Raw genomic sequence first — 11,498 nt, forward strand, 5'->3', positions numbered from 1 at the left:
TACGGAGAAAAATAAAGCAGGGTGAGAGGGAGGAAGAATGCCAGAGGGAAAAGGGGAAGGAGGCCTCTCTCATAAGGTGATATTTGAGCCGAAATTTGAAGGAAATGAAGAGTAAACCTTGTGTTTATCTGGAGGAAGAACCTTCCAGACAAGGGAATAGCAAGTGCCAAGGCCCCTGGGGCGGGGGGAGCATTGCACTTCACAGGTCTGAGCAGGGTTGCTGGGGGGCAGAGGAAGAGTGACAGGACGTGTACTTGGAGAGGCAAGGCGGTGGGGGGCTTGCTTTAGGTTATGTGGGCTTCTGGGCCCTTGTAAGGACTTTGGCTTTTCCTATTAGACGGGGAAACATTGGAGAATTTGAACAAGGGGAATGATGTGTTGGATGTTCGCTTTTAAAGACTCCTTCTGGATGCTGTGTGGAGAATAGAATATAGGAGGTCCAGGGTGGAAGCAGTGAGTTCATTATACTGATCCAGATAAGAGGTAGTCCCTTGGATGCTGAAGCCAGGTAGGACCTGCTGATGGACTGGGTGTGGGATATATCTGGAAAAGAGGAGTCCAGAATGATCCCAAGCGGCTTGAGCAAATGGAAGAATAGAAATTGCTGTTACTGAGAGTGGGACAAACTGGGGGAGGGGTAGTTTAGAGAGATGAGATGAGGATGTTTTAAGTTTGAGATGCCTATTATACATCCAAACGGAGATGTTAAAAAGGCAATTAGATGTCCCAGCCTAGAGCTCAGAGTAGAGATTCAGGCTGGAGATATAAACTTGGAGTCATCAGAATGTGAAAGCATTTAAGGCCCTGAGTGGGGGTGGGAACCCGTCTGACTGCCGCCTCCTCTATCTGTGCAGCTTGCTTCCTGTCTAATGACTCTTGGACCCCGATACAAACCGTTGATCCTATAACCTTTCACTGTGCCTTCCCACCCTCGTCTCCTCATGTCCCTCCCCACCACACTTACCTGTGGTCCACCATTATAGTCACTCTCTTGACTATTCCCTCCACAAACTTATGCCTCTTTCCCTCCATAATATTGAATTAGAAAAATGTCAGCTGTGGTTAAATCAAATCGTCTGCCCACTGCTTGCATCCATGCAGATGAACAGAGCTGGAGAACTATCTACCAGGCTAACTAGTTTCATTGAAATTCATGACCACTAACCTCAAACGAGAACAGACTGCTGCCTGCCAGCCTCACTGCATGTTCCAGGGCTGTTTCCTCTTTCACTGTCCTCGACCTCTATTTCGTGACTTCTCAAACTTCCAATACTTCCTCCCTCCTTCACTCAGTTGATGACCTTGCTTCCCGTTTCAACGAGAATATCAGAAATAACAGGAAGAACACGTCTTCATGCTCCCTCCATGACATTTACACTCATCTACTCCCCCTGCTCTCAACTACTATAGATGAATAGCCCATGTTCCTGTCTAAGACCCACCCCTATAATTGGACACGGGATTGCTGCTACTCACCACCCAAGGTCATCGCTCTAGGAGTTTCCCCCAGTCTCCTGGGTCATTCCCATCGTCAAACAAACATACAGTGAGATCCCACATCTTAAAAAAAAAGGCCCTCCCTTGACCCCATCTTCTCCAGCTGGCACCCCATTTCTCTATTTCTCTGCTCTGGTTTATGTTTTCAACCTTTTTTATGGTGGTAAAATCCTTGTAAAATTTACTCATAACCGTTTTTAGTGTACAGCTCAGTGGTGTTAAATACATCCATGATGTTGTGCAATCATCACCACCCCATCTCCGTAATTTTCATCCTGTCAAACTGCAACTCTACAGCTATTCAACGGTAAGTTCCATCCGCCCTCCCCTCAGCCCCTGGCAACCACCGTTCTGCTTTCTATCTTTATGATTTTGACTGCTCTGAGTACCCCATATAAGAAGAATCATGTAGCATTTGTCTTTTTGTGACTGGCTTATTTCACTTGCCAAAATGTCCTCATGTTGTAATGTATTGCAGAATTTTCTTCCTTTTTAAGGTTGAATAATATTCTACTGTATGTATATAACACATTTTGCTTTTCCATTCATCCATCAATAGACACATGGATCGCTTCCACATTTTAGTGATCGTGAATAATGCTGCTATGAACATGAGTTTACAAATGTCTCTTCAAGATCCTGCTTACAATTTTTTGGGGTATATACCCAGAAGTGGAATTGCTGGATCATATGTAATTCTATTTTTCATCTTTTGATGACCTCCATACTGTTTTCCGCAACAGCTGTACCGTTTTAGATTCCCACCAACAGTGCAGAAGGGTTCCGATTTCTCTAATCCTCACCAACACTTGTTCTTTCCTGTTTGTTTTTCTTATAGTAGCCATCCTACTGGGTGTGAGGTGGTAGCTCATTGTGGTTTTGATTTGCATTTCCCTAACGATTAGTGATGGTGAGCATCTTTTCATGTGCTTATTGGCCATTTGTATATCATCTTTGGAAAAATGTCTATTTAAATCCGTTGCCCATTTTTTGTTTTTGTTTGTGTTTTTTTGTTGTTGAGTTTTAGGAGTTCTCTCTCTATTCTGGGTATTAATCCCTTGTCAGATATATGATTTGCAAATATTTCACTCATTCTGTGGGTTGCCTTTTTACTCTGTTTATAGTGTTTTTTCATGAACACAATTTTTAAATTTTCATGAAGTCCAATTTTTCTATTTTTTCTTTTGTTAACTGCACCTTTGGTGTCTTTCTGAGAAATCATTGCCAAATCCAATGTCGTGAAGCTATCGTGTGTTTTCTTCTAATAGTTTCATTGTTTTAGTCGCACATTTAGGTCTTTGATCCATTTTGAGTTAATTTTTGTATATGGTGTGAGGCAAGGATCTAATTTCATTATTTTACAAGTGGATATCCAGTCTTCCCAGCACCATTCATTGAAAAGACTATCCTTTCCCTATCGAATGGTCTTGGCAACCTTGTCAAAAATCATTTGACCATATATACAAGGGTTCATTTCTGGTTTCTCCATTCTGTTCCACTGGTTTATATGTATATCTTTATGCCAACACCACACTGTTTTGATTACTGTAGCTTTGTAGTAAGTTTTAAAATGAGGAAGTGTGAGGCCTCCAGTTTTGCTCTTCATTTCCAAGATTATTTTGGCTATTCCAAGTCCCTTGACATTCCGTCAATGTTTTAGGATGAATTTTTCTATTATGCAAAAATCATCATTGGGCTTTTGATAGGGATTGCATTGAATCTGTAGATTGCTTTGGGTAGTGTTGATATTTTAACAATATTAGGTCTTCCAATCCATGAACATGGGATGTGTTTCCATTTACAGTCATGTGTCACTTAACAATGGGGACATTCTGAGAAATGCATCGTTAGGCAATTTTGTCCATGTGCGAATATCATAGAGTGCACTTACACAAACCTAGATGGTAAAGCCCACTACACACCTCAGCTGTATGGTGTTAATCTATTGTGAGCACCATTGTATATGCGGTCTGTTGTTGACTGAAATGTCCTTATGCAGCGTGTGACTGCATTTCTTTCAGCGATATTTTGTAGTTTTCATTGTACAATTCTTTCACCTCCTTGGTTAGGTTCATTCCTCAGTATTTCATTCTTTTTGATGCTCTTGTAAATGGAATTATTTTTGTAATTTAATTTTCAGGTTGTTCATTTTTAGGGTATAGAAGTGCAATTGATTTTTGTGTGTTGACTTTTTATCCTACTACTTTGCTGAATTCGTTTACTAGAGCCAACAGCTTTCTTCGTGTGGAATCTTTAGGATTTTCTACATTTAAGATCATATGATCCGCAAACAGAGATAATTGTACTTCTTCCTTTCTAATTTGAATGCCTTTTGTGTTTTTTTTCTTGCCTAATTGATCTGGCTGGAACTTCTAGTCCTATGTTGAATAGAAGTGGTGGAAGCAGCAGGCATCCTTGCCCTGTTCTTGGTGTTAGAGGAAAAGCTTTCAGTCTTTCACCATTGAGTATGATGTTTGCTGTGGGTTTTTCATATATGGCTGTTATTACGTTGAGGTAGCTTCCTTCTATTCCTAGTTTTATGAGTGTTTTTTTGTTTTGAAGAAGATTAGCCCTAAGCTAACATCTGCCGCCAATCCTCCTCTTTTTGCTGAGGAAGACTGGCCCTGAGCTAACATCTGTGCCCATGTTCCTCTACTTTATATGTGGGACACCTGCCACAGCATGGCTTGCCAAGTGGTGTGTAGGGCTGCACCCGGGATCTGAACTGGTGAACCCTGGGCCGCTGAAGTGGAATGTGAGAACTTAACCAGTACACCACCGGGCCAGCCCTGAGTGGTTTTATTTAAATCATGAAAAGGTGTTGAATTTTGTCAAATGCTTTTTCTGTACCAACTGAGATGATCGTGTGTTTTTTTTCCCCTTCATTCCGTTAATGTGCTGTATTACACTGATCAAGTTTTGAATATTGAACTATCCTTGCATTCCAGGAATACATCCCACGTGATCATGGTGTATAATCCTTTTAATATGCTGAGGAATTCAGTTTGCTAGTATTTTATTCAGGATTTTTGCATCAGTATTCATAAGGGATATTAGTCTGTAGTTTTCTTGTAGTGTCTTTGGCTTTGGTGTCAGGGTAATGCTGACCTCATAGAATGAGTTAAGAGGTGTTCCTTCCTCTTCAATTTTTTTTGAAAAAGTTTGAGAAAGACTGGTTTTAGTTCTTATTTAAGTGTTTGGTAGAATTCACCAGTGAAGCCATTGGGTCCAGGGCTATTCTTTGTCAGGTTCTTGATTACCCGTTCAATCTCCTTACTAGTTGTAGGTCTATTCAGATTTTCTCTTTCTTTGTTATTTAGTCTTGGTAGGTTTTGTGTGTCTAGGAATTTGTTCATTTCATCTAGTGAACCAATTTTTGGTGTATAATCATTCATACTACTCTCATAATCCTTTTTATTTCTGTAGAATTGCTACTAATTTCCCCACTTTCATATTTGATTTTAGTAATTTTTGAGTCTTCTCTTTTTTTCTTGGTCTGTGTAGCTAAAGTTTTGTCAATTTTGTTGATCTTTTTTCTTAATTTATTTTTTTTAAGATTTTAATTTTTTCCCTTTTTCTCCCCAAAGCCCCCCAGTACATAGTTGTGTATTCTTCGTCGTGGGTCCTTCTAGTTGTGGCATGTGGGATGCTGCCTCAGCGTGGTCTGATGAGCAGTTCCCTGTCCACGCCTAGGATTAGAACCAATGAAACACTGGGCCACCTGCAGCGGAGCGCACAAACTTAACCACTCTGCCACGGGGCCAGCCCCAATTTTGTTGATCTTTTGAAGAACCAACTTTTGGTTTCATTAATTTTCTCTGTTATTTGTCTCTGCTTCATTTATCTCTAATCTAATCTTTATTTCCTTCTTCTATCTTTGGGTTTAGTTTGTTTTTCTTTCCTAGTTCTTTAAGTTGTAAAGTTAGGTTGTCGACTTGGTATATGTCTTATTTTTTAATATAAGCATTATGGCTATTAATTTCCCTCTTAGCACCACTTTTACTGCGTCCCATTAATTTTCATTTTTGTTTATCTGTAAGTATTTTCCCTTGTGACTTCTTCTTTGGTCCATTGGTTGTTTAAAAGTGTGTTGTTTAATTTCCCAATTTTTGTGAATGTCCCATTTTACTTCTGTTATTGATTTCTAACTTCATCCCTTCATGGTTGGAGAAGACACTTTGTATGATATCTATCTTTTTTTTTTTTTTTTTTTTTTGAGGAAGAGTAGCCCTGAGCTAACTGCTGCCAATTCTTCTCTTTTTTTTCTGAAGAAGACTGGCCCTGCGCTAACATCCGTGCCCATATTCCTCTACTTTCTATGTGGGACACCTGCCACAGCATGGCTTGCCAAGCAGTGCCATGTCCACACCCAGGATCCAAACTTGCGAACCCTGGGCCGCCAAAGCAGAACGTGCGCACTTAACCTCTGCGCCACCAGGCCAGCCCTTGATATCTAACTTTTAAAATCTATTGAGACCTAATTTGTGGCCTAACATATAGACTATCCTGGAAAATGTCTCATGTGCATTTGAGAAGAATGTGTACACTATTGTTAGGTAGAGTGTTCTGTATATGTCTTTTAGATCCAGTTGGTCTATTGTATTGAGTCCTCTATTTCCTTACTCATCTTCTGTCTGATTGTTTTTCCATTATTGTGAGTGGGGTATTAAAGTCTCCGACTATTATTGTAGAACTATGTATTTCTCCCTGTCAGTTTTTGCTTCATATATTTTGATGGGCCATCACAAGGTGCATAAATGTTTATAATTGTTCTATCTACTTGCTGTATTGAAACTTTTATTACTATATAATATCCTGCTTTATCTCTCTCTTTTTTTTTTTTTTGCTGAAGAAGATTATCCCTGAGCTAACATCTGTTGTCAATCTGCCTCTTTTTTTTTTTTGCTTGAGGAAGATTAGCACTGAGCTGGCATCTGTGCCAGTCTGCCTCCACTTTATATACAGATTACCTCCACAGCGTGGCTGATGAGTGTTGTGGGTCCATGCCCAAGATCCAAACCCATGAACCCACGCCACCGAAGCAGAGTGCACCAAACTCAATCACTACAGCATGGGGCCAGCCCCCATCTTGTAAGCTTTTTAAATTTAAATTCTATTTGTCTGATATTAGTATAGCCACCCCTGCTCTCTTTTGGTTCCTATTTGCATGGAATATTTTTTTTCCATCCTTTCACTTTCAATCTATTTGTGTCTTTGGATCTAAAGTGAGTGTCTTGCAGATAGCATATAGTTGGATCATGGGTTTTTTTTTTTTACTCCATTCTGCCAATGTCTGTTTTTGATTGGAGAGTTTAATCTATTTACTTTTAAAGTAGTTACTGATAAGGATGGATGGACTTCTTTCATTTTGCTTTTGTTTTCTGTATGCCTTATAGCTTTTTTGTCCCTCATTTCTTGCATTATGGTCTTCTTTTGTGTTGAGTCAATTTTTTGGTACTGAAGAGTTTAAATTCTGCTCTCAATTTCCTTTTGTATATAGTCTACAGCAATCTTCTTTGTGGTTGCTATAGGGATTATTTTTAACCCCCTGAAGTTATAACACTCCAATTTGAGTTTATACCAACTTAACTTCAATAACATAGAAAACCTCTCTTTATAGCTCTGTCTCCACCCCTTTTAGTTATCAATGTCACAGAATTACATTTTTATATATTATGTGCCTTCAAACATCAACTAATAGTTCTTTAAATGCATTAGTCTCTTAAATCATGTAGAAAACAAAAAGTGCAGTTAAAACCTTTTTTACAATAATATTAGGTTTTATAATTACCCATGTATTTATCTCTATTGAGATTCTTATTTCTTCCAACGGCTTGGTGTTCCTGACTAGTGTCTTTTCATGTCACCTTGCAGGACTGCATTGAGCATGTCTTGCAGGGGAGGCCTAGCAATCATGAACTCCTTCAGCTTGTTTATCTGGGAATGTGTTAATTTCTCTCTGACTTTTGAAGGACGCTTTTGCCAGATATAAGATTCTTGGCTGACCTTTTTCTTTCAGCACCTTGAATGTATCATCCCACCGCTTTGTAGTCCCCAAAGTTTCTGATGAGAAATCTGCTGATAATCTTATGGAGGATCCCTTATATGTGATGATTTGCTTCTCTTTTGCTGCTTTCAAGATTCTCTCTTTGTCTCTGTCTTTGAAAGCTTGATTATAATATGTCTTGGTATAAGTCTCTTTGAGTTCATCCTTCTGGGAGTTTGTTGAACTTGTTTATATTCGTGTCTTTCATCAAATTTGGGAAGTTTTCAGCCCTTATTTCTTCAAACATTCTGTTTCTTTCTTTTTTGAGAGTCCCTTTCTCTCTCTCTTCTCCTCTGGGATTCCTACAATGCCCATGCTGGACTGCTTGTTGGTGTCTCACAGGTCTCTTAGGTTTTGTTCACTTTTCTTCAATCTTTATTTCTGTTCCTCAGACTTGATCATTTCCATTGTCCTACCGTCAAGTTTGCTGATTCTTCCTTCTGCCTGCTTAAATCTGCCTTTGAATCCTTCTAGTGAATTTTTCATTTCAGTTATTGTACTTTTCAGCATTTCTTTTTAGGTTATCTCTTTATTGATATTTCTCTTTTGTTCATACACCATTTTTTTTTTTTACTTTCTCCACCTCATCCTTCAGTTCTTTGAGCTTCTTTAAGACAGTTATTTTAAAGTCTTTTTCTCATATATCTGCAGTTAGCTCTTTTTCAGGGACAGTTTCTGTTTTGATTTTTTTTCCTTTGAATGGGCCACATTTTCCTGTTTCTTTGTATGCTTTGCATTTTTTTCCCCGAAGATTCATTATTAAATGTGTAAAATGTTTTTTTTATTGCAGTAACATTGGTCTATAACATTATATAACTTTCAAATGTACGTCATTGCTTTGTATTTTTTTGTTGAACACTGGACATTTGAATCTAATAATGGTAACCCTGGAAATGAGATTCTTCCCTTTCTCCCAGGTTTTCTCTTTTTTATTATTTTTGTTTATCTATTTATTTTTTAATTGTCACAGGCTGTCTCTGTGCCAAGGGTCAGCCTGATGTGTAACTTTAAGGTCTTCTGAAGTCTTTTATGAGCCTTTCCCTGGCATGTAGGTCACTTCCTAATTTTCCCTGTATATGTGGTTGTTTTTGAATGTCCTACTGTTTAATGCCTGGCTACCAAGGGGGCAAAAATAGGGAAAATGAGGAGGGGACATAAAGGGCACTGGCCCTTCAAGTCCCCTGGAAGTCACTTCAGCCAGAGGGGGAGGGGCTTGCAACAATGGAGGAGGTACATTATTGAATGGCTGCCTCTGTCTTTGTTTGTACCTCCGGAATCAGAAGCAGCAATCAGCAATGAGAGCACAGATCCCTGATATTAGGTGGACAGAGCCCTTTTGCCTGTCCTGGCTCCTGCAAGCTGTGTGCAAGTTGCTCCAGGAGCACATGCACAGCTGCCTGCCACTGGGCTGGGGATGGAGGATGGGTAGCTGCTACTGTGCCGAGAGCTGAAACTGACCAGAATTAACTGCAATTTACCATGCGAGTCTTCCTCTGGAGGTTGCAAGCCTTCAACAGACTTACAGTTACATCAGACAGATTCCACCAGTGTGATTGTTGTCTAGGCAGGGAACTAGATTCCTGGCGCTTCTCACTCTGCCATCTCCCCAGGATCCTCTCCTGGCCTGCTTTCTTTTATAGAAGACCCCACTGAATTTATTACAAAATGTATCACAGGAAAGATAAACCAGAAAACAGTGAAGTTGGATACCTACAAGGAGTATGTAGGGCGCAATGGGGTGGATGGGATGCAGAGGGAATGACACTTCTCTGAGTATACTTTCTGTGTACTGTTGACTTTTGAAAGCATGCTAACCTTATGCATATTCGAGCAAAAATAAATTAATAAGAGCTAGAAGGAGGGAATCCTATAACTGAAAGCAAACTGACAGAATTGAACCTAATTGTATTTCAAATAAATAACATAACCCTAAAGGAAAAGGGAAGGAAGGCGGGAAGGAAGGACGAACTAGTCCAAGTATCTTACATGCACAGTATTTGACACATACCCTCAGTCTTGGGTGGAGTGGGGTATGTACAGGAAAAGAACTCAAGCAATTCAACTCTTTTAATAGGCTTATGTATTGTAGTGGTATGGGCACAGCAATTCTGAAATGATTTAAAATGCATCATAGACTTGAGCAAATGTGTTTATGTTGTTGGGGGTCAGGGTACTTACTGTGGAAGGAAGGACATACGAACGTGAACAGGGGCAGACACAACGGACCTTGTGGGGATGGACTGAAATGGAAGGTATTGGTGTGAATTCATGATCTCTAAAATACGCATATGTATGTATATAGGCATGTTTATGTGCACATGCATGTATGTATATATGTGTACATCTATGTGTATATGTACATCCATATATTTCCTAGCTGTGTCTGCTGGAAGGGCGTTGAAACAAAGTCACCCCAGTAGCCATGAGCACACTTAGTGCCCAGATTGTCACTGTTTCCTAGGGCCGCCATGACAAATTACCACAAAACTGGCTGGCCTGCAACAACGGAAATTTATTCTCTCACAATTCAGGATGCAGAAGTCCAAAATCAAGGTGTCAGCAGGGTTGGTTCCTTCCGGAGTCTCGGAGGGAGAATCTGTCCGTACCTCTCTCCTCGCTTCTGGCGGTTACTGGCAATCCTTATTGTTCCTTGGCTTGTAGAGGCACCACTTCAGTTTCTGCTTCTGTCATCAGGTGGCCTGCTTCCCTGTGCATCTGCGTGTCTCCAAATCTCCCTCTCCTGATCAGGACAGCAGTCACTGGATTTGGGGTCTACTCTGATCCGGTACGACCACATCTTGATTACACCTGCAAAGACCTTACTTCCAAATAAGGCCATGTTCACAGGTACCGCAGGTTAGGACTTCAACACGTCTTTTTGGGAGAAACGATTCAACTCGCAATAGTCTCTCATCCCGTTCCCCTTTAAGAGGAACCAGGTCTCCCCGGGGAAATAGTTAATTTCAGAGCTGGAGAAGGGCGGGGTGCAAGAGGAGCCTGGAATATCTCCTTCTACCAGAAAGTAACGAAGTGCTAAAAAACAAATGATGGGAGCATATCACAGGGATGCAAGAGGCTGAGGGCTGACAAGAAAATGTGGAGGGAATGCTGGAATCAGGAAATCATTTTGCAGCCATCGTGGTGATGATCAGATCAGCCAAGAATCTCAGTGGACGCTCAATCTCAGGAGAAACTTTGATAAGGAGCCAAATATTTGATTGTCTTAAGAGTGTCTCCTCACATACAACTTACTAATGCGAAGGAAGGGGATAAACAGTAAATACAGTGGAGAAATTGGGCCACACATTGACCGAGTGATCAAAATGAACATCACCAACGAGGGGTAGATGGATATTGTATGCTCCAGTTGTGACACCCTACAGGACGCAGCGTCACCTATACAGTTGTCTGCTCGAGAACACGTAACTTTGGTCTATTCAGGAGGAAACACCAGAAAAACCCCAAACAAGAAACGTGCAGCTAACTAAGTGTGTGTGTGACTATATTTTTCAAAAATGGCAATGTTTATAGTCAAAGTCCTAGAGATAGAAAGTAGAATGGTGGTTGCCGGGGACTGAGGGGAGTGGAATGGGGAGTTAGTGTTTACCGGGGACAGTTTCCGTTGGGGAAGATGAACAAGTTCTGGAGATGGAAGATGGTGATGGTTGCACGAGAATATGAATGTAGTTAGTGTCACAGAAGTGTACATCTAAAAGCAGTTAAAATGGTAAACTTTATGTTATATATATTTTACCCCAATAAAAAAGTGGCAATGTTATGAAAGGCAAATAAAAGCTGTGGGAATGTTCCAGATTAAAGGACATTAAAGAGACATGACAATTCAGTACCTGACTCTAGATTGGCTCCTGTAACGGTAGGGAAAGAATGCCATAAAGGACGTTAGGTCAGCTGACAACACTGCAACTGGAATATGGATGGCAGATTAAAGTATTGC

The sequence above is a fragment of the Equus caballus genome, chromosome 10 (genome assembly GCF_041296265.1).
Source record: "Equus caballus isolate H_3958 breed thoroughbred chromosome 10, TB-T2T, whole genome shotgun sequence".
Taxonomy (NCBI): domain Eukaryota; kingdom Metazoa; phylum Chordata; class Mammalia; order Perissodactyla; family Equidae; genus Equus; species Equus caballus.